At 37.6% G+C, this 24,567-nt stretch overlaps 1 long non-coding RNA gene across 2 annotated transcripts; it reads right to left on the bottom strand.

Moving 5' to 3' along the window:
- Window positions 1–9,356: 9,356 nt before the first annotated feature.
- Window positions 9,357–23,280, bottom strand: LOC110709512. Of its 2 annotated transcripts, none has more exons than XR_002508966.1 (5): window positions 22,892–23,280; window positions 18,232–18,328; window positions 15,591–15,650; window positions 14,390–14,622; window positions 9,357–9,644 (listed from the first exon to the last, which is right to left on the bottom strand). It is a non-coding gene; the product is annotated as an uncharacterized LOC110709512 (long non-coding RNA). The 2 variants fall into 2 exon arrangements; XR_002508967.1 differs by lacking the exon at window positions 22,892–23,280 and adding an exon at window positions 19,490–20,069.
- Between the last annotated feature and the right edge of the window lie 1,287 nt (window positions 23,281–24,567).

Below are 24,567 nucleotides of genomic sequence, written 5' to 3'. Positions count from 1 at the left end.
GTTGTACAAAGAAAAGACCAAAAGGTGGCATGACAAGGGTCTTGTGAGAAGAGAATTTAAGGAAGGAGATCAAGTCCTTTTATTCAACTCAAGATTAAAACTATTTTCCGGTAAGCTTCATTCTAGGTGGTCGGGTCCATTCAAGGTATGTACAGTCTATCCCTATGGTACTATTGAACTACGGAATAAAAAAGGGGGTACTTTTAAGGTGAATGGCCAAAGAGTGAAGCACTATCGAGTAGGTGATCCAATTGATGAAAGAGTGGATATCACACTCTCGACACCATCACAAGACAACTGAGCAAAAAGGAGGTCGAGCTTAAGACCTTATAAACAAGCGATTTTGGGAGGCAACCAAATTTTTCTACTTTTACTTAAGTTTTTCTTTCTTTTAATTAAAAAAAAAATTAAAAAAATACATAAAGGAGGGAAAACGATTTGCACCTATTTTTCAGTCCATTATGGAGTAGTTTATTTTAGGATCTTCTTTTTATATAGAACCAAGTTTCGTTTTTTTTCCTTAGTGAGTTAGTCTTTATGTAGTAGTAGTTTTTTTTTTGTTTTCTTCTTTGGAATATTGTTTCAGTCTTGGTTTTCACCTTATTTTGTTTTTAGTAGGTTAGGTAGTCTAATTATCTAGCCCCTTTAATTTACTCAAGTGCTACCCTATCTTGTCTTCTTATGAAATTATGTAAATGCAAGAGAAAGCAGCTGTACCACAGAGATTGGAGTCCTCGCATCACAGCGAGTTTAACAGCCTAGTGCACAAGCTAGTTGCGGCAACATTCTCGTTATGCATTGAAACTTTGAGCAGACCAGTTTACTCCGCAGCTTGGTCGCGGTATACCCACCTATGCCGCAGTCAGGTCGCGGTTCATCTACTCTCATACATTAAAAGAAACGACAACAGTTTACTCCGCAACCGAGCCGCGGGTAACACCAAGATACCACAACTAGGCTGCGGAGTGCACTGTTATTTACATCCCCTATAATTTCTCTCAAAAAAAACAAAAAAAAAAGGAAAAACAATTAAAGAGAAGGGAGATGAAGAACTTACAGTGCAACACTCTGCCGCAGTCAGGCTCATCTCTCCCCTACCACCTGTAAAATCTTGCAACTCCGTCAAACCGTCACCAACGTTCAACACCAAAAGAAACCCACAATACCCACCATCTTCCTCTGTTCTACAAATTCTACCATATATTTTGAAACCTACAGTTGCTTCGGCATTATTTTGGAATATACATGCCAATCTTCTAGTCTCTTGGGTGATTGTATTGGTTGGGATCGATTACGGTCGAGATCTATTTGCTACTTGAAGAGTTTTTGGGTTCGAATCTTGGACGATTTTGTGTGGATACTGTTACATTGGAGAACCCTGTCGTTGAATCGATTTTGATGCTCAAGTGGAGTATTGTGATTTTTTGCTAGACTATCGGAAAATAGAGTGATTGTGGGGGTAGATTGTGGTACAAGTTGTATTTGTGGTTCTTGGAAGCTATTTAGTACTACTTTGATCACTCTCTGATGGCACGCACATCAAGTGTTCGACAAAAGAACGTGACTAATAACTCCACCCTTAAAACAAGGCCGCCTCACACCAAGAAGAGTTCGTCATCCAAGCAAAATTTATGTATCTCCAAGGGCAAGAAGGAAGCCTCCTCAACCAGTAGGGTCAAGAATAAAGAATTCAACATCAATTATTTTGACATTGATTTTAATGGAGATGCAATATACAAGGAGAAATATGAACAATTGTTTAGAAGAGGAATCGTTGCTACCCGCTATGGTGACCTTGATGTTTTGACAGCCCTACACATTGAGGACGATGCCCGCTGGCTTCTCGATAATGTCGGATTGGGAAATCTTCTCATGACTAAGCTTCCAACATCACAGAGAGCAACATTGGAATTCCTAAGCTCCTTGAAGGTCAACTTCTTCTCCAACCCGTCAAGCGGCGAGACCAAGATCACTTTTCGGCTATTTAACAATAATCATACTTGGACCTTGGATGAGCTTAATTTGGCGCTTGGATTACATGTCGATGGATCAAGAATGACCCCAACAAGATGGGATGTAGATGGTTTTTGGCGGATCTTATCGGGTGAAGGCAGATATAATTCAAAGGGGAGTTCAATCACATCCGTTCGCCATCCCGCACTGCGCTATACACTCAAGTTGTTCTCCAACACTATTTTTGGTCGACAAGAAGGGAGTAGGGTTCGCAAGGATGAGTTATATATGCTCCATCACATGCTTCATGCTGAACCTATCAACGTTGGCGCCTTCCTTATTCAACAATTGCAACATGTAGCCAACAATAACACTACTGGAGGAAAAATTGTGCAAGGAGGGTTTATCACTCGTATTGCAACCTATTTGGGATACAATGAAGATATCAAAAAAGATGGTTTTGTAGATGGAACAGATACTGTGGAAATTCCGTGCACTTGGGTGAAAAAGAAGGATGGTACCACCCTTTGGTGCACTCATGGAGGCGAGGATGCACTTCCCAGTCCCGAGGAAATGTCTTTAAAAGATAAGAATAATTGGTCCTTCACTCATTCCTCACCAAGAAGGCAAGTTTCACTGTCTCTAGTACCACCCGTACTACCCTCTCCTTCGGCAGTAGATGTTATATCATCTTCACGTTCACCTACACTTGCTACATTACAAGCTTCCATTGATGAATTAAAAAATGACAGTAAGGCGATGAAGAATGACTTGGCTTCCTTATCGAAAAATTTTGCTACTCTTATAACTTGGTTGCAGTCACAAGGGTTTTCGCACCCTTCCGTTCCCCCTCGTTAGTGAGGGTTTGTGAGTTCCCTCTCCTTTACTTATCTTCTTATGCCTTGATGTTGCACTGTGGACATTGCTAGTCTTAAGTGAGGGGGAGGATTCATTTTTTCACCATGTATATATTAGTTCTCTTTTTAGTACGTGGTTAGTTTTTTTTTTTTTTTATTAGTGTCTTTGATAGCCATTACACGCTTATGCTTCTATGATAATGATCATACATGTGTGCTTTGTGAAAAAAAATTTCGAAAACCCATTCACTGATTTGCTTGGAATTGAGTTGGTTTGTGGCCAGGATGGTCTCCCCGCTCTACTTATGTGAATAGTTTGTGTACCCGGTGAGATTTTTGAGCCATATTTGACTGATTGCACTCTATCTCAGTCGTGTTTCTTCATGTGTGATTAGTTGTCCTTCACATAATTGAATTCTCAGTCTTGCTCTTTGACTGTTTGAGACTTGAATGATGCATGTTGCGAAAAAATGATTGAGATTTCCTTGTAGATAATAGAACCTCCACATTCTAGGCCTACATAATTTTATTATTTTTTTATTTTATTTTTCATTCACCCGTAGTTTGAGCCAATTTGAGCTGTGTTTTAACCCCTTCTTGATACCCTACGTTTAAAGCCATAGAGCTATTTTCCTAGGTTTACTTTGAAGGAGCATTACACTTTTTAAAGCCCTATGAGTGATATATGAAAAAAAAAGAAAAAAAAAAATGAAAAAAAAAATTGAAAAAGAAAAAAGAAAAAGAGAAAGAAGGGAATTGATTTATTAGAAGGAAGGAAGGAAGAAGAGAAAAGAAAAGAAAGAAAGAAAAAAAAAAAAAGGGTGTTGAACTTGCATACACCCGTACCTCGAATTAAAGAGTTCAAAGTCTTCCTAATTCCTAATTTGCTAGGAATCCCTTTCTTTTTGCAAAAGAAAAAAAAATGAATGAAAAAAAAGGGAGAGAAAAAGAAAAGAAAAAAAGAGAAGGAAAAAGAAAGAAATAAGGGGCTATGCTTATTTTGTATGAAGTTGGAGGAAATAAGGTTGGTTTGAACCCGACATTTGAATGTGTAGTGGGATTAGGATTTGTTATATTTTGAGCACCACATTCCCAAATAACGTCGTCCAACCCTTGTTTACCAAGCTTACCCTTTATGGATTTCATGATTTTCGTAATTGCATCAATCATTAGAAGTGGAGAAAGTCACATTGCAAGCCTAAAGAGGACAATTCATGTGAAGTTGACATGCATTCTATGCTTAGGTTGACTGATATCATATTTCACCCCATAAACACATGAGCGTTTATTGTTTTTGTTTTTCACAACTAAGGTGAGAGCTATTCATGTTTGTGTGAGTTGGTATGGGGAGATGTGTGGTAAGATGTTTTTCGATTCCAAATATGAGAGGTCTATGGTGGTTTTATGTACATTGATTCTAATTTTTGCTTTCCTCTCGATTTTAAATGATGGCACATTATGATGATTTGAGAAGTTGTCTTGTTCCTCCTTTGTGAATCATGGTCAAATGCTTGAGGACAAGCATTGGTTTAGCTTGGGGGAGTTTGATAAGTCGTGTTTTGTGCATATTTTTGGAGTCTTTTTGGTCCTCTTTTTGAGTTTAGTTTAGGAGCTTTTGGTTTATTCGTGTTTGATTTGGTTTAGTCTTGATGATTTCATGCTTTCTTGGGTAGCTTCGTTGTTTTTGATGTATTTCAGGATTGACGAGGTAATTTAGAGATTTTACCGCAGCTCACTTGCGACTTACTTCACAAAAGAGCAATAAGCAATAGAGGACAGTTCACTCCGCAGCTTGCTCGCGGTTTACAGATCCATACCGCAGCTCACTTGCGGTGTACTTCACAAACGCTTAAGGATGCAACACGAAACAGACTACTCCGCAGCCTGCCTGCGGCTCGCGATCCTACACCGCAGCCTAGCTGCGGCCCCCTGATCTAGTGACGAAATTGGGCCTAATTTTGGGGTTTTAAGAAACCAAATCCTAAGAGGAGTCTATTACTATTTTCCTAGCTTAAAAATAGGTTTTAGATAGTTTTTTTTATTGATCACTTTACATACATTAATTTAGAGTTTTTGGTATTACGTTCTTCTATTATTATTTTCATAGGGCTTTGCTTTCAAGATTCAAGATTTCATAATTAATTCCAAGTATTGATTTCTTCTCTCAGTTCTCTTATTTTTTTATTGTTAATTATGTTTTCTTTATTGAATATCATTCTTGAATTCATGAATATGTGTGAGTAGTTTCTCTATTCCAAGACCTAGCGGAACCCGAATATGGTTAATGCATGATTTAATTCTTTAAATTCTCTAATGATAATTGCAATTGATATGCTTAATTGATTGTGCTCATGACAATACTAGATTAGGGATAATTAGTATTGTTATTAATCATTATTTTAATTGCAACGAGAGTTGGGTTTTAACGGGTTTGAATAAATCAATTAAGGATTTGAAGTTCATCACGAGAGTAGTTGAATGGATTATTAGGAAGTTAAAGTAATGTGCTCAAGGTCTTCAATTTACATGATTCCACGGAAGTAGGCTTGATTGTGATTAGGGAAGCCATTGATAACTCGGGAGAGACCATTGGTACCATTTAGGGATTGCTTTTCCTTGTTTATCAATTGAATTATATGTTAGGGGTAGAACGACTATTGCATTAATTGTATTCGTGGTGATGCTTGATCTTGGATGTTTTAGTTTATTAATTTATTATATTCGTTTGATTTATTCTAAGTTTTCCATACATTAGTTTTTAGTTTATTCCACCATTGTTTGATACTTGCTTAGTATTAACTTGAGTCTGTTTAATTAGTTAAACCATAGTCTCTTGGGATTCGATCCTTACTTGCCTATCTACATAGTAGTGGTCTTGTTAGGTTATTTTTGCTAGGTACGCGACATGCCTATCAGGTAGCTATCTTTTGGACAAGCTCTGTTCAAGTCCGTGTAATCTACACACATCCGCCAGGTTCCATTCTGCTTTTTCACAAGGACGACATTGGCTACCCAATCAGGGTAGTAACATTGCCGGATGAACCCATCATCTAAGATTTTTTTTACCTCGGTTGCTGCCGCCTGGGACCTTTCCTCGCCATGGTTCCTTTTCTTTTGCCTAACCGGCTTCTTCTTAGGATCCACAACGAGTTTATGAACAGCAAGATCCGGACTTACACCCGGCATCTCTTCTACTTCAAAGGCAAACACATCTTTGAACTCCTTTAGCAAAAGGAGCAAATCTGATCCTAAACTTTCAAACGCAACCGTTCCAATCTTGACGGTTCTGTCTGGCCGGCTGTCTTCAAGGACAATGTCAATTATTTCTCCAGCCGGCTGGGGGCGAAGGACGTCTGGCCTCTCCCCGGACAGTGATTGATATTGTTTCTCCTTTACAGGCGCCAGTTGGTCCGCCTTCCTCTTTTTACCGGCTGGCTTAGTAGCCGGTAAGCTTTGATCACAGTCGTCAAGTTCAACTATTTCTTTTTCTTGACCGTCTGTGTCAAGCGTTGGTTTGATGTCCGAGAGGTAACACTCTCTCGCCATCTTTTGGTCCCCACTCAAGGAACCGACTGTGCCATCATCCCTTTCAAACTTAATCAACATTAGAGATGGGATGATGACAGCCTTTGAGATGTTAAGGGTTGGGCGGCCAATAATCAAGTTATAGGCAGCCAGCTCTCCTACAACAAGAAACTTGACAACCATGTGCCGGCCCCTTCCCTTTTCTCCGAACAGGATGGGTAGATCAATCATGCCCACCGGATGTACTACTCCTCCCCCAAAACCTACAAGAGGGTATGAGGCCGGATGCATGCTACTGGGCTTATACTTGAGTTTTTCCAAGCACCGGTAGCTTATGAGGTCGGATGAGCTCCCGGTATCAATCAAGATCCGGCTAACTCTTTGATTGGCGATTTTGCACTCGATGACTATTGGGTCATCATGAGGCCGCCTGACCTCCCCTCTATCTTTCTCGGAGATGTTAACTTCCGGAAATGAATATTCAGACGACTGGCCCTCATCCACTGAGTTGACCAGTTTCCGAATGTTATCTTTTGTGTCCCGGATGGTAGGCCCACCTCCCGCAAATCCACCGGCTATGGTCAGGATGGGTTCCTCATCCGTATCCGATTGAGTAGCCGGCTTCTTTGGGGGTGGTCCTTTAACTTGTTTGGGAGCACCCTTTGACTTGGAAAGGTATGATTTGAGAGCCCCCTCATCAGCCAGCCGGTCAAAGAGCCGCTTGAGGCTAAAGCAACCCTCAGTGTCATGGCCAATTTCCTCATGAAAAAGGCAATATTTACTCTTATCCCGGGCGCTTAAGGGACTCTTCATAGGAGCCGGTTTTTCAAGATTCAACCGGTCCTTTACTTCGTTGAGAATGGAGGCACAATCCTTGTTGAACTCGTACTTTGGCACATACGGATCCGACCTCTTTCTTTTCTGGAAAGGTTGTCCGGATGAGTCTGCTGCCCATACCCCCTTTCTCTTGTCTTCCTTTTTGGCCGACTGGGTAGGCCGATTCTCTTTTTTATCGGATCTTTTGTAAATCGTTGGAAGTTTCACAGCACACAATTCCATTGCCTGAATGTAGGCCTCCGCCTTCATGAGCGCCTCGTGAAGAGTAGAGACCTTCTTCCTAACCAAGTCAAACTTAAAAGTTGATCCGTCTTTTAAGCCTTTAAAGAAATCAGTATAGGCAACGTCATCAGACAATCCATGGATTTGGATCCTCATCAGGTTAAACCGCCTGACATATGACCGGAGCCCCTCTTTATCTCCCTGCTGGATTGCCCCTAGATCAAGGCTCGTTTTCTTGGCAGGGATGTTCATAGAAAAGTTGGACGTAAACCAGTAGGCCAAGGTCCTGAAATTATTGATGCATCCGGCTGGGAGGTTACCAAACCAACGTTGAGCAATCGCTTTCAACGTTGCCGGGAAGCACCTGCACCATGAGGCGTCATCCAAACCCTGCAAATACATCAGGTTGGTGTATGCCATGAGGTGATCTTCCGGGTTGGTGGTACCGTCATAGGCACCTACCAACACGTTTTTGATCTTAGCCGGCTGGGTCATCTCAGTGATTTCCCTGGAAAACGCCGTTGGCTGTTCCCCAAGGTTGAGCAGCCGGAGCTGCCAGTCCATAGGCTGGAGAGGCGGCTGCTGCTGCCCCCCGAAAAGACCCGGCTGGAGATCCAAAAGGCGTGTATGGTGTTCCATGCAATGCCGGTTGGATCATATGAGGGCCGGATCGAGCGGAAACTTCGCTCGTCCGACTGTCATTGTTTGTTCTCGAGTGCCTCCCTGATGTGGCATTGAAGCTGTCTCGAAAGGTTGACGTTGATGCTGACTCGGAGCGTTGTTGAGTCTTTTTATCCTGAATGAGCGTCCGGGCATCAGAATAGACTTTCTTGGTTCCATCCGGCTGAATGTGCCGGACGGGCTTTCTGACTCCATCTATGGGAGTGTGCATCTTTGAGAAATCAAAGGGCCTAGCCGGCATATTTGACTTTGGATGCGGGGTAGATGCTCTACCCTTTACTGTTTTGGCCGTCTTTTTCCCAAGACACCTTTCTTCCGCCTGACCCTTACGGGGGCCGGCTATATTATCCAGAAGGCCTTTGATCTCTCCTTTGAAGCTCATCATCATGTTCATGAGTTCATCTCTGGAGACTGGGGTGGCTCTCTCTGAAGCAGGAGTCAACCCAAGCGGTCCCCTGGTAGGATGATTTGGGCCTGCCTGCTGCTCTGCTCGTTCCCTCTTGTCTTTGGAACGAGTGTGCTTGGTTCTGAAGGAACCATCGGCTGCTGTGTAGGTTTTAATCTCATGATTGTCGGCTGTGTCTTGGTCCGAGTGGACCTCAGCCTCACCTGCAGGTTGACTACTTTTACCCGGCTGTACCGGTTCTGAAGTCATCTAGAAAGTACTCTTCGCACAGACGACGCCAGATGTTTGGGGGTTTTTTATGTGTCCTACGGAAGAGTTACAATTTCCTAGTATGCTCCTTCCTTCGCCTGTACCTGCACAAATAACGGAACACTCCGGCTGGGGCTGGGGTGTTCCGCCTCCGAAGATTAAGTTACACTAGACGAAAAACCCCAATCCCCACCGGTTCAAACCCCCCATTCCCCACCGGTTTTGAACCGTTCTTGATTTGGGGGGTGGAAAACCGTCAAAGATAAGCCACCGGTTTAAAACCGGTGGCAAAAAGTACTTTCCCCACCGGTTTTGAAGTGAACCGGTGGCAAAAGCTGCTGATTTGGGTTTTAGCTAAGCACTTTTGCCACCGGTTTTCAATTGAACCGCTGGCTAAACTTAAACATTCCCCACCGGTTTTCACAGTGAACCGGTGGCAAAAGTAAGCGCGCCAGTTTTTAAATTAATTTTGGGCGCCGGTTCATTGAAAAAACCGGTGGCAAAACCTGTTTTTTTTATAAAAAAAATTTATAATTAAAAATAATTAAAAACCTGCACATCCTGTATTAAATCTGCCATTAAAATATATTATAATAACAGTAATAATACCCCAAATAATTACCCGTATTATTATTATTATTATTAAAAATACTAATAATATGATAATTATTACATTGGAATAATGACAACAATACATAAATATTAATTAATAACCGTAAATGCGATACAATGAAATGTCATATAGCTTTTACAACTCATTAATTAAAAGGTGTTATATTTACAAACTATACTAATAATTAATGTACAAGTTTACAAGTTCAAATTAAATTATATGTAATGAAAGACGCTAAAATATCTCGAACTTCATTCAGCTCTTTGCTCATCAATGGACCTCCTTTCTGCACCTTGCAAAACTTGGTTAAACAAAAATGATGTTAGCTAGAATTAATTACTTAGGTTATGTATGTAAAAATACATTTACAATTTAAGTTAGGCAAAAATTTAATACATAGGCCTATATGACTACTACTTCACCTATTTTCTACATTTATAATCAAATTAGATCATTCTTCCTCATAACATGTCAATATTACCTAGTTAGAGGCAGCTAAAGCTTGAAATCACATTAAAAGAACAAGTCAAGTATTTTAAGACGCATTTTCAACCAAAAGGGCCCGAATAAGGCCTATATCACTACTTGTATGCCTATTTTCTATATTTTTGATCAAATTAGCTCATTCTTCCTCTTAACATGTCATTACTACCTAGTTAGAGGCACCTAAGTTTTGAAATCACATTAAAAGAGCATTTGAATGGTTTTGGGACACAATTTCATTCAAAATGGCCGAAATAAGGCCTATATCACTACTTGTATGCCTATTTTCTATATTTTTGATCAAAATAGCTCATTCTTCCTCTTAACATGTTATTTTTACTTATTTAGAGGCAGCTAAGGCTTGAAATCACATTAAAAGAGCATTTGAATGGTTTTGGGACGCAATTTCATTCACAATGGCCGAAATAAGGCCTATATCACTACATGTATGCCTATTTTCTATGTTTTTTTATCAAAATAGCTCATTATTCCTCTTAATATGTCATTTTTACCTAGTTAGAGGCATCTAAGGCTTGAAATCACATTAAAAGAGCATTTGAATGGTTTTGGGACGCAATTACATTCAAAATGGCCGAAATAAGGCCTATATCACTACTTGTATGCCTATTTTCTATATTTTTGATCAAAATAGCTCATTCTTCCTCTTAACATGTCATTTTTACGTAGTTAGAGGCAGCTAAGGCTTGAAATCACATTAAAAGAGCAATTGAATGGTTTTGGGACGCAATTTCATTCAAAGTGGCCGAAATAAGGCCTATATCACTACATGTATGCCTATTTTCTATATTTTTGATCAAAATGACTCATTCTTCCTATTAACATGTCATTATTACCTAGTTCGAGGCAGATAAGGCTTGAAGTCACATTAAAAGAGCATGTCAATTGTTTTAAGACGCATTTTCAACCTAAATGACCTGAATAAAGCCTATATCACTACTTGTATGCCTATTTTCTATATTTTTAATCAAAAGGGCTCATTCTTCCTCTTAACATGTCATTATTACCTAGTTAGAGGCAGCTAAGGCTTGAAATCACATTAAAAGAGCAAGTCAAGTGTTTTAAGACGCAATTTCATTCAAACTGGCCGAAATAAGGCTTATATCACTACATGTATGCCTATTTTCTATGTTTTTTTTATCAAAATAGCTCGTTATTCCTCTTAATATGTCATTTTTAACTAGTTAGAGGCATCTAAGGCTTGAAATCACATTAAAAGAGCATTTGAATGATTTTGGGACGCAATTTCATTCAAAATGGCCGAAATAAGGCCTATATCACTACTTGTATGCCTATTTTCTATATTTTTTTATCATAATAGCTCATTCTTCCTCTTAACATGTCATTTTCACTTAGTTAGAGGCAGCTAAGGCTTGAAATCACATTAAAAGAGCAATTGAATGGTTTTGGGACGCAATTTCATTCAAAGTGGCCGAAATAAAGCCTATATCACTACATGTATGCCTATTTTCTATATTTTTGATCAAAATGGCTCATTTTTCCTATTAACATGTCATTATTACTTAGTTAGAGGCAGCTAAGGCTTGAAATCACATTAAAAGAGCAAGTCAAGTGTTTTAAGACGCATTTTCAACCTAAATGACCTGAATAAAGCCTATATCACTACTTGTATGCCTATTTTCTATATTTTTAATCAAAATGGATCATTCTTCCTCTTAACATGTCATTATTACCTAGTTAGAGGCAACTAAGGCTTGAAATCACATTAAAAGAGCAAGTCAAGTGTTTTAAGACGCAATTTCATTCAAACTGGCCGAAATAAGGCCTATATCACTACATGTATGCCTATTTTCTATGTTTTTTATCAAAAGAATATGTCATTTTTACCTAGTTAGAGGCATCTAAGGCTTGAAATCACATTAAAAGAGCATTTGAATGGTTTTGGGACGCAATTTCATTCAAAATGGCCGAAATAAGGCCTATATCACTACTTGTATGCCTATTTTCTATATTTTTGATCAACATAGCTCATTCTTCCTCTTAACATATCATTTTTACTTAGTTAGAGGAATCTAAGGCTTTAAATCACATTAAAAGAGCATTTGAATGGTTTTGGGACGCAATTTCATTCACAATGGCCGAAATAAGGCCTATATCACTACATGTACGCCTATTTTCTATATTTTTGATCAAAATGGCTCATTCTTCCTCTTAACATGTCATTATTACCTAGTTAGAGGCATCTAAGGTTTGAATTCACATTAAAAGAGCAAGTCAAATGTTTTAAGCCGCATTTTCATCCTAAATGGCCCGAATAAAGCCTACATCACTACTTGTATGCCTATTTTCTATATTTTTGATCAAAATGGCTCATTCTTCCTCTTAACATGTCATTAGTACCTACTTAGAGGCAGATAAGGCTTGAAATCACATTAAAAGAGCAAGTCAAGTGTTTTAAGACGCAATTTCATTCAAACTGGCCGAAATAAGGCCTATATCACTACATGTATGCTTATTTTCTATGTTTTTTTTTCAAAATAGCTCGTTATTCCTCTTAATATGTCATTTTTACCTAGTTAGAGGCATCTAAGGCTTGAAATCACATTAAAAGAGCATTTGAATGGTTTTGAGACGCAATTTCATTCAAAATGACCGAAATAAGGCCTATATCACTACTTGTATGCCTATTTTTTATATTTTTGATCAAAATAGCTCATTCTTCCTCTAAACATGTCATTTTTACTTAGTTAGAGGCAGCTAAGGCTTGAAATCACATTAAAAGAGCAATTGAATGGTTTTGGGACGCAATTTCATTCAAAGTGGCCGAAATAAGGCCTATATCACCACATGTATGCCTATTTTCTATATTTTTGATCAAAATGGCTCATTCTTCCTATTAAAATGTCATTATTACCTAGTTCGAAGCAGCTAAGGCTTGAAATCACATTTAAAAAGCAAGTCAATTGTTTTAAGACGCATTTTCAACCTAAATGACCTGAATAAAGCCTATATCACTACTTGTATGCCTATTTTCTATATTTTTAATCAAAATTGATGATTCTTCCTCTTAACATTTCATTATTACCTAGTTAGAGGCAGCTAAGGCTTAAAATCATATTAAAAGAGCAAGTCAAGTGTTTTAAGACGCAATTTCATTCAAACTGGCCGAAATAAGGCCTATATCACTACATGTATGCCTATTTTCTATGTTTTTTTTTATCAAAATTCCTCGTTATTCCTCTTAATATGTCATTTTTATCTAGTTAGAGGCATCTAAGGCTTGAAATCACATTAAAAGAGAATTTGAATGGTTTTGGGACGCAATTTCATTCAAAATGGCCGAAATAAGGCCTATATCACTACTTGTATGCCTATTTTCTATATTTTTGATCAAAATAGCTCATTCTTCCTCTTATCATGTCATTTTTACTTAGTTAGAGGCAGCTAAGGCTTGAAATCACATTAAAAGAGCAATTGAATGGTTTTGGGACGCAATTTTATTCAAAGTGGCCGAAATAAAGCCTATATCACTACATGTATGCCTATTTTCTATATTTTCGATCATAATGGCTCATTCTTCCTATTAACATGTCATTATTACCTATTTAGAGGCAGCTAAGGCTTGAAATCACATTAAAAGAGCAAGTCAAGTGTTTTAAGACGCATTTTCAACCAAAATGACCTGAATAAAGCCTATATCACTACTTGTATGCCTATTTTCTATATTTTTAATCAAAATTGGTCATTCTTCCTCTTAACATGTCATTATTACCTAGTTAGAGGCATCTAAGGCTTGAAATCACATTAAAAGAGCAAGTCAAGTGTTTTAAGATGCAATTTCATTCAAACTGGCCGAAATAAGGCCTATATCACTACATGTATGCCTATTTTCTATGTTTTTGATCAAAATAGCTCGTTATTCCTCTTAAAATGTCATTTTTATCTAGTTAGAGGCATCTAAGGCTTGAAATCACATTAAAAGAGCATTTGAATGGTTTTGGGACGCAATTTCATTCAAAATGGCCGAAATAAGGCCTATATCACTACATGTATGCGTATTTTCTATATTTTTGATCAAAATGGCTCATTCTTCCTCTTAACATGTCATGTTTACCTAGTTTGAGGCAGCTAAGGCTTGAAATCACATTAAAAGAGCAAGTCAAGTGTTTTATCACGCAATTTCATTCAAAATGGCTGAAATAAGGTATATATCACTATATGTATGCCTATTTTCTATGTTTTTGATCAAAATAGCTCATTCTTACTCTTAACATGTCATTATTACCTAGTTAGAGGCATCTAAGGCTTGAAATAACATTAATAGAGCATTTGAATGGTTTTGGGACGCAATTTCATTCAAAATGGCCGAAATAAGGCCAATATCACTACATGTATGCCTATTTTCTATGTTTTTGATCAAAATAGCTCATTCTTCCTCTTAATATGTCATTTTTACTTAGTTAGAGGCAGCTAAGGCTTGAAACCACATTAAAAGAGGAATTAAAGGGTTTTAAGACGCAGTTTCAAGGGTTTTCTCTTATCAAAACACACCACAAAAGCAAATTAACTAAGTCAATGGCATACCTCATCAAGCTGTTGTAAGTCTGTGCAATGAGTCATTATGTCCAACATGAATCTCATCACGTATAGTCCGCAATCAACCCCGTTATCTTGTTGTGCGCAACAGCTGATAGTTTGGAGTATTTTTTGCACCTAGGATACAAAGGCTTTTTAGAAGCCTCCGATAGCGACTCAAACACGTCACCTTCAACACCACGCATCATTTCATTCTCCCCTTCATCCTCCACCTCATCCACCTGATCATCATCAAATCCATCCTCATCACCATTATCAACAATAAATTCATCATTCTTGTATTCCTCGTCCACACGAATATCATTGCTTCTATCATCACACACATCATTCCCAATAACATTCCCAGTGTACTCTCCTTCTTCACCGTGCCAAATCCACACATGGTATTTAAGCCTAAACCCACGACAAACTACATGATCTCTAATGATATCAACACTAGTAACCACCTTCACATTATTACAATCAACACAAGGACAATAGAGGCAATCGAAACCCATTCTGCGTTGATAAGATGAAGCCCTCTCACAAAACTCTTGAACCCCGTCAAAGAATTCCAATGTATCACGTCTACCATACATCCAGCCACGACCCTTCTCCATTAAGTAAATTGCCTCTAAACATGGCAACATATTACGAATAATGTATAATTGCTACATCTATTATATATGTAAATCAAATTCAAACACACACCATGCATATAACATTCATATAGATACAATAATGCATATATGCTTCCAAAGGGTCCTTATCGCTCCAACCTAACCCATCCTTGAACGTTTACTCTCACTAGTGAATGTATGTCGACTTTCCAATTTTAAGGAAAATCCGGCAGCATTTCCCCCCAGTTCTCCAAGTACACGATGTAGGTAATAACTTACCCACATATGTACCCAGAGAACATGGTGATCGAGAAAATGTTAAGCCAAGATGTTCCTTAAAATCGAAAAAAGAAGACATACATTCACCACCTAAGTGAGAGCAAACGTTCAAGAACAGTCCCAACCGGGGACTATTCAAGACTTTCTCCTAATGAGAAAGCCTTGAACGGGTATCTAGGCATATGATGATGCAAGAATTTATATATTATGGTATTTATTTGTCATTAAACAATACACAAGTTGTAATGGCATGAGAAAACTTTCATCATGAATCAAGAAAAAGAAACATAGACTAAGTTCTTAATTCATACCACAATTAAGCTAAATTTGTAGTCTTCAAGCTAAACTTGTGCTTCAATTCACATATGAATCTATAAAAAAATTAAAAATAAAAAACATAAGTTAGTAAGTAATTAATACCTACATACATTGCTAAAGAATAACGCATACATATAGTGATATAGGCCTTATTTCGGCCATTTTGAATGAAATTGTGTCTTAAAACACTTGACTTGCTCTTTTAATGTTATTTCAAGCCTTAGATGCCTCTAACTAGGTAATAATGACATGTTAAGAGGAATAATGAGCTATTTTGATCAAAAACATAGAAAATAGGCATACATGTAGTGATATAGGCCTTATTTCGGCCATTTTGAATGAAATTGCGTCCCAAAACCATTCAAATGCTCTTTTAATGTGATTTCAAGCCTTATCTGCCTCTAACTAGGTAAAAATGACATGTTAAGAGGAAGAATTAGCTATTTTTATAAAAAATATAGAAAATAGGCATACATGTAGTGATATAGGGCTTATTTCGGCCATTTTGAATGAAATTGCGTCTTAAAACACTTGACTTGCTCTTTTAATGTGATTTCAAGCCTTAGGTGCCTCTAACTAGGTAATAATGACATGTTAAGAGGAAGAATGAGCTAATTTGATCAAAAATATAGAAAATAGGCAAACAAGTAGTGATATAGGCTTTATTCGGGCCATTTAGGTTGAAAATGCGTCTTAAAACACTTGACTTGCTCTTTTAATGTGATTTCAAGCCTTAGCTGCCTCTAACTAGGTAATAATGACATGTTAAGAGGAAGAATGAGCCATTTTAATCAAAAATATAGAAAATAGGCATACATGTAGTGATATAGGCCGTATTTCGGCCATTTTGAATGAAATTGCGTCCCAAAATCATCAAATGCTCTTTTAATGTGATTTCAAGCCTTAGATGCCTCTAACTAGGTAAAAATGACATGTTAAGAGGAAGAATGAGCCATTTTGATCAAAAATATAGAAAATAGGCATACATGTAGTGATATAGGCCTTATTTCGGCCATTTTGATTGAAATTGCGTCCCAAAACCATTCAAATGCTCTTTTAATGTGATTTCAAGCCTTAGCTGTCTCTAAATAAGTAAAAATGAAATTTTAAGAGGAAGATAGAGCTATTTTGATCAAAAATATAGAAAATAGGCATACAAGTAGTGATATAGGCCTTATTTCGGCCATTTTGAATGAAATTGCGTCCCAAAACCATTCAAATGCTCTTTTAATGTGATTTCAAGCCTTAGATGCCTCTAACTAGGTAATAATGACATGTTAAGAGGAAGAATGAGCTAATTTGATCAAAAATATAGAAAATAGGCATACAAGTAGTGATATAGGCTTTATTCGGGCTATTTAGGTTGAAAATGCGTCTTAAAACACTTGACTTGCTCTTTTAATGTGATTTCAAGCCTTAGATGCCTCTAAATAGGTAATAATGACATGTTAAGAGGAAGAATGAGCTATTTTGATCAAAAACATAGAAAATAGGCATACATGTAGTGATATAGGCCTTATTTCGACCATTTTGAATGCAATTGCGTCCCAAAACCATTCAAATGCTCTTTTAATGTGATTTCAAGCCTTATCTGCCTCTAACTAGGTAAAAATGACATGTGAAGAGGAAGAATTAGCTATTTTGATCAAAAATATAGAAAATAGGCATACATGTAGTGATATAGGGCTTATTTCGGCCATTTTGAATGAAATTGCGTCTTAAAACACTTGACTTGCTCTTTTAATGTGATTTCAAGCCTAAGATGCCTATAACTAGGTAATAATGACATGTTAAGAGGAAGAATTAGCTATTTTGATAATAAAAAATATAGAAAATGGGCATACATGTAGTGATATAGGCCTTATTGGTTCCTAGTGACTTTTAAAATATAAGGAGTTTGATATTAATAATTCTACCTTTGGTAATTTCAAATCTGTCCTGCCTTTTAGTTAACTGATAACAATCGATCCTTTGGTGGGTATATTCCTAAATTGGTTCCTAGTGACTTTTAAACTTCCTTTTTTGTTTTTTACGCCTCACCCCCATTGAGCTCATCCCACCACCTTCCATGGCCATCACCAAAGCCCCTCCACTGTGATCAGTCTCAAATAACCACCTCATTGATGCAGAAATGCCACACAGCCACCTCAAGTCTGCAACAAACCAACTAACCAGGTCCTCATTTTCACTCACTCTTTAACTCTTGTCATCAATCACCTGTTTCGGTCTCTCTCCTTAATCACACGTCACTCTCAATTGCCTATAAAATAATGCTACTGTTTATATTACTGTTGAAAAGAGTGAGTTGATATATTATGATGTTCTGGCAGATTCTGGGACAATTCACTTCAAAATATGAAAACAAAGAAGAAAAAAAGATGTTCATATCATATTATGATGTAACCCAAATTTGGAAAAGGGGAACCATGTAAAATAGGGTAACAGATAATCTATTGACAGAAGACACAAAAGATTCAGAAGCTGACTCTGAAGCAGATTCTCTTAAACAAGCTATAAAATGCCAAAATAACCCAGAATAACCATTTTCCAACCCAGAATAACCCAACATCAACATCTCTTAAACAAGCTATAAAATGCCAAAAAAAAAATCTATCTTTACAACATATAGCATACCTCTTTGGCAAACTCAGTAGGGAGGATGTCGACCGCTGAGCATATTACACCAGTACCCTCCATGTCATAATGGTATGATTCTGTCAGTGGATCAAACCTGCAGACAATAAATTTTATAACATGAGCCCAATTTCAGTCAACTGATATAGGGAAGTCTACATCTACAAGTCTAATCTACAGCCTACTTACTATTTACACTACACCAAGGATTTCAATCCTATATGGCCTCCAGGTTTATTTGAATTTCTACTGATTTTGCCAGAGTTTTTTTACAGTTTGATACAATAATCTCCTAGAAACTAATCATCTTGTCAGCTGTACAGATGAAGAGAACTAGGGTGAACTAAGAAATGAGGCAACCAAGTTACATGTTTGCATTTCCTAAATTGTAAAAAGAAACTTTGATCATATTACCTAAAAAAAGGTGAGTAAATGGTGGTGGCTTGGTTAACAAACTCAATGGATCCTCCTATGTCACATGTGATATTGGCAATACCAACAAGTGGACATCTTTGGCTCTTTAAATCTTGAAGCTGCTTGGTGGTCAACAACCTAGGAAATCTTTGTTCCTGGATGTAAGGTGATTCCACATAACTAAGTCACCATACTAGGGAAACACTTAGTAACAAAGCTTAGAAACTTCTTAGAAGTACTCTCAGTAGCAGCAGGTCTAATTTCAATTCAGAATAGTGGTTCTATTGATCTGACTACGCTCTACAAGGTCTGCAGAAACAAAGCGAGCTAGATAAAGCGTGATTGAGACCTGCCTTACTCAGTAGAATGTAATTTGGACCTCAAGTACATACGTAACAACAACCTACTAAAGCATTCTGGTGTTGAGCGCAACACTCAGTAAAGACCTGGGCTTAATTAAGAGAAGTATATTTGGAGAGAGATTTTGTCAGTCATTTATTTGTAATTAGTGATATTTATTCAAGGTTTTATGACCCTAACCACACTTACAGCCTTACATACATCACAATAACTCCAACATTCCAAGTGATCCAATATATGCACCTTTTGCGTTTTGGTTCTGATTTTCTGAATTAATTCTTATATTTAATTTTTCAGACATGTAAGCTGGCAACTTCCATCCAACAAAGGAACAAGCAGTTGATTGGTTTTTGTCATTGTTGTTATATGGATGCATTACACAAAGGTTGAACATAAAGAACAGAAATTAATTAAAGCAAACCACAAAGAACATAAAACCCTAAATCAACGACTAACCCTAGATTGCGAAATTAATCAATAATACCTCAAAGCAGTTGGAAAGTCAGAATGCGCTTCAATGGAGGTAAGAATGCTCGACAGAATGCGCTTTAATGGAGGAGAGTTATGGAGAGAAAGAGAAGAGTTGCGCGGCAATGGAGGTGAGAAACCCAGAATGTGCTTCAATGGAGGACGACAGGAAGGACGAGAACAATGGTGAGGGTCGTATGTAGGCGAGAACGAGAGAGGAAGAATAATTGATGAAGTTGCAGTAATGGAGGCGAGAAGAACAGCATGGGAAAGCAGGGGATATGGAGAATGCGAATGAATGGAATAGTGCTGAACGAAGGAAAAAGAAGGTAGTATAATTAGGCGGGTTTGTTTTTTTTTTTTAAATGCCACCGGTTCGAACCGCTGGTAAAAGCACCTTTCCCCACCGGTTTGGTTTGAACCGGTGGAAAATCTGTTTTCCTCCTTTTTTTTTCAAAAAAAAATTAGAATTAGGCACCGGTTTTTCAGGTACCGGTGGCAAAAGTGATTATCCAAATTCAACCCCATTATTTTTCACACCGGTTTTTAAGAACCGGTGGCAAAAGTGGGGTGGCTTTTTCTATTTTTCTACTAGTGTTAGTCTCTTTCTAAATGTGGAAATAAGACAATAAATGCTTCTCGATTTGAGAGCGTTTGCAAGGGGATTTGTGTTTTGTTGGTTTGTGGGAAAATGATTCGATCCCCATTAATGAGGTCTGCCCTTACTATTTATAGTAGGGGAGAACTATACCTCAATTAGGGTACAATGACACGTGTCACAAAGGGATTGGGCCTTTGCTGACCGTTGCAAGCTTGACACGTGGCAGGCCTTTATTGGGCCACGTGTCTTAGGGTATTTTTACCCTAAACAAGAACTAGAATATAAGATTCAGCCAGCATATAAAGTGCCTTCACATCCTATTGTGAAATAAGGTAAGGTGTCTACAGTAAAGCAAGAATCATGACAAAATATTTACAGTGACCAAAAGAGCCACCAAAAATCAAAAGAAACTTTATAATCGATTCAATACCGTTATTTGGTGAAGTTTGCTTTCACGCAGCATTGATGAAGCTAACGCATTGTTTACATAAAAATAGTTTTTATAGTATCATCACGTCACAGGAACAACATCATACCATGCAGAAACTTGACATCAAAATCCCACAATTCTAAACAATACTCTTAAAACTTTGATAACAAGAATAGAGGCAGCTTGATGTCATACACTCATACGACTAAGCAAAGAGCTGTACATGAAGAAGTAGATATTTCAAACTGAAAAAATAGAACTCAATCATCAGAGACAAAAGGAATCAATTAAGCAAAGCAGCATCATAGAAGCTCAATTCTCCGACTAGTCATTGTAACCCACAAAAAGAACTATTAGTTTTTAAGATTGTCCAAAAGCCCCCCCACACATACACAAAGGGGCTTACAGAAAACAAAGAGAGTATACTTATCAGTTGAAGTCAATATCATGGCCCACGACATATAACAGCCCATACTAAAATTTACACATGTAATTATGAATCTAATTATTAATCTTATGTTCTGCTCATGAGGTTTATTGGGGCTAAGTGTCTAAATCTAATATTGTATGTTATTGGCGCTAGGTGATGCATGCAACTGCGTACATGATACTCAGTACTATATTATGATTCATTAATTTATTTTATTTTATTAGCAGGTAAGAATTAAGAAGGCAACCCATAATTTGAATTATGCAACTGCGTACATGATACTCAGTACCATATTTACAAAAACTGTCTACCTTAAATAGAAAACTTAAGAGGCATTTGGGTAATTATGATTTGGTGTAGTAGTTCAATTAATATATAAAAGAGTAGCTAAAACAAAGAGTTCATATACCCTTATTTAGGGACTTCATTTCCATTCTGATGAGGGAGGAATCCTTATCTGAGCTCTGATTTGCAAAACTCAATAGGTTTCCAGAATTTGAGAAATAGAAAGAGCAGGAAAAAGGGGAGTAACAGAATAGAGAGAGAGGGAGAAGAAAGAAGAGGTAGAGAGAAGGATAGGCTCAATGTAATTCATTTCTTAACCTTCAATTACAACTCAAGCAGTATTAATATGCCTAAGCACACTTCATTACAGCTACACAAACTCTAACAGAAAAGATTCCCACGTCTAACTAACTGAAAAATGACAAAATTGCAAAATTTACAAGCTTAACAAACTAACCTGCCAAAATCAGTTTTAATTAAAATCCTCCTGTAACAGTGATGGAGAATGGTAGGGGGATTTATTATTGTAGACTTTGTGGTCATCCTAAGTTCATTGCTTCAATGACGTTTGAGTATTTTAATTTATGTTTCTTTGTTTTTACAGGAATGGGAGGGCAGGACAAATGTTGGGATGTCCAACTCAGTCACTACTGCAATTCGTGAGAGTGTACGGGGGATGGCTATTGGTAAAACAAAGAACACGGAGAAATCAGATCGTGCAACTGTTGAACAGGTGGGTACGTTATGGTACTACATAGAGGAGCTGCAATCTCTAGAAGAGCAACTAGAAATGAGTCTTTAAGGGGTTCGTATGAAAAAGGCAAAAACTCGTTACTTGAGAGTCTAAGTAGCTAGTTAACTTCAGTTTCAGTATGAAAATTAGTTGTCTTAATTTATTTTGAGCAATCTAATAGCATATAGATTATAGATAACCAAGCACTTCATGTCAGGGCCAAACAAGAGTGATATATGGTAATAATTACTCGTGCATTCTCTGAATTCTTTTGATTTACATCAGTAGTGACTAATAAATTGTCTAAGACTGCTACAGTGAATTGGTGTCTGAAAACTTGAGTGAGATGTTATTATATGCTTTTTCAGTCCCTCAATCCACCCCCCCAACAAAAAAGAGTACTGCCATGACTGTAATATATATGAGCTCTTGACTTCAATTTTGATGCAATGTATCAGAAAACCACAAGAGACCTTGACATGCGTACTTGAATACCCTGTTGGGGTTGTGCAACAGCAACAACAACCATGCAAGTCGGGCATTTACTGAACAATGCATCCTATTGTACTTACAACAGGGTACAACTTACACGAACAACCAGCACCCCGAAAAATTCAGTACTTCTAGATCAATAAAGTCTTACCCCATTAACCAAATCAGCCACCCCAAATCATTATATCTTCTTAATATCCATTTATATGAAATTCCCCCAAAAAACCCCATTAGACTACTCCAATACAATCAACATTCAGTACTTCTAGGTTTCAAAAAAAGTATAAAATAAAAAAATCAATTTTGCTAAACAAAATCCATTAGCCGTTTAATTCTAAGAGTTACTAGAGCAGAAACTTCATCTTCCATGGCATCAAATACAAATTTTCAAACACAAAAGCAAAAACTTCAAATTTAATTAACCTAAAACGATAATTCGTTGAATACCTTGAAGAGAATTTCGAGCAATCAACTCAAGGAAGGGACATGCAAGTTTAAATTGAGATCGCCTGTGCCGCTATCAGCCACCACCGCCTTCAGCCACCACCGTCGGAGTGCCGCCTTCGTGATTTCTTTGCTTATTTTCCTCTTACAATTTTGGAGTATTTTTTTTCGTGATTTTCGTCTCAAAATTTGAAGTATTTTTGGAGAATTGAAGTTATGAGATCTGAGAAGATGGGGAAAATGGTGAGAAATTGACAATGGGGAAAATGGAGAAAAAGGGGTATTGAAAGGTACTGTATGTACTTCTGTACGTGAGAATTGAGAATAGAGGGAAGAAAATTCTTACACGTGTTGTTCAAAATATTTGGTGAAAAAAATAGAGGGAAGAAATGCACGCTTCATTCTATATTTTCATGATACAACACATGTCGTTGCAATAGCTCTCATTTTTGTTAAAATAGCTGGGCTATTGCAACAGTTCTTTACAGCCGTGGCAATAGCTATACCTCTAAGAACATTAGTGTTAAATCCGTGGCAATAGCCTACTCTATTGCAACGGCAATTAGAATACTGTTGCATTAGACTTTATTAGGCCGTTGCATTTGGTCAAAAATGTAGTAGTGCCTATCCTTTGCAGTACCTCATATGGACCAATATAATTTGGGCTAAGCTTTCCTTTCTTTCCAATTCTCATTACACCTTTCATTGGTGACACCTTTAACAATACTTTTTCACCGACCTCAAATTCCTCCTCCTTACGCTTCAAATCCGCGTAGCTCTTTAGGCGATCTTGCGTCGCTTGAATTTTAGCTTGAATCTCCTTTACCTTTTTAACTTTATCCTCGGTCATTTAAGGCCCTTAAATCATTGTTTCACTTATGTTGTTCCAACATATTGGACTGCGACACTTCCTTCCATATAATGCCTCAAATGGAGCCATGCCAATGCTTGCATGGTAGCTATAATTATAGGAAAATTCAATTAAGTCCAAGCTATCTTCACATCCCCCTTGGAAATCTATAACACAAGCCCTAAACATGTCTTCCAAGGTTTGAATAGTTCTCTTAGTTTGCCCATCTGTGGCGGGGTCAAATGTTGTACTCATCTTAAGTGTTGTACCAAAGTTTTCCTGCATACTCTTCCAGAACCTTGAAAGAAACCTAGAATCTCTGTCAGACATAATATCTTTTGGAACTCCATGTTATCTCACCACATTTTTGATGTAAGATTTTGCAAGTTTTTCCATCTTCCAGGTCTCCTTCATTGGTATAAACACTGCAGATTTTGTAAGTCTATCCACCACTACCCAAATGGTGTCATTTCCACTCTTTGACTTTGGGAGGCAAGTCACAAAGTTCATTGAAATACAATCCCATTTCCATCCCGGAATTTCCAATGATTGCACAGTTCCTTGCTGTCTTTTGTGTTCTATCTTCACTTTCTGACAAGTTAGACACTTTGCCACAAATTCCGCAACTTCATTCTTCATTCTGGGCCACCAATACACCTTTTTCAAATCCTTTATTTCTTGTCCCCTCCTTGGTGTACAGAGTATGGTGTATTGTGACCCTCTTCCATCAACTTTCTCTTTACCTCCTCACATTTTTGTGGTACACACCAACGGCCTTTGTACCTTAAACTCCCATCTTCATGAATCATGAAATCCGTAGCTTTTCCTT

This window comes from Chenopodium quinoa, unplaced genomic scaffold (genome assembly GCF_001683475.1).
Source record: "Chenopodium quinoa cultivar QQ74 unplaced genomic scaffold, ASM168347v1, whole genome shotgun sequence".
Taxonomy (NCBI): Eukaryota; Viridiplantae; Streptophyta; class Magnoliopsida; order Caryophyllales; family Amaranthaceae; genus Chenopodium; species Chenopodium quinoa.
The sequence above is the reverse complement of the archived record's forward strand: the minus strand, read 5'-3'. Positions and strand labels throughout refer to the sequence as shown.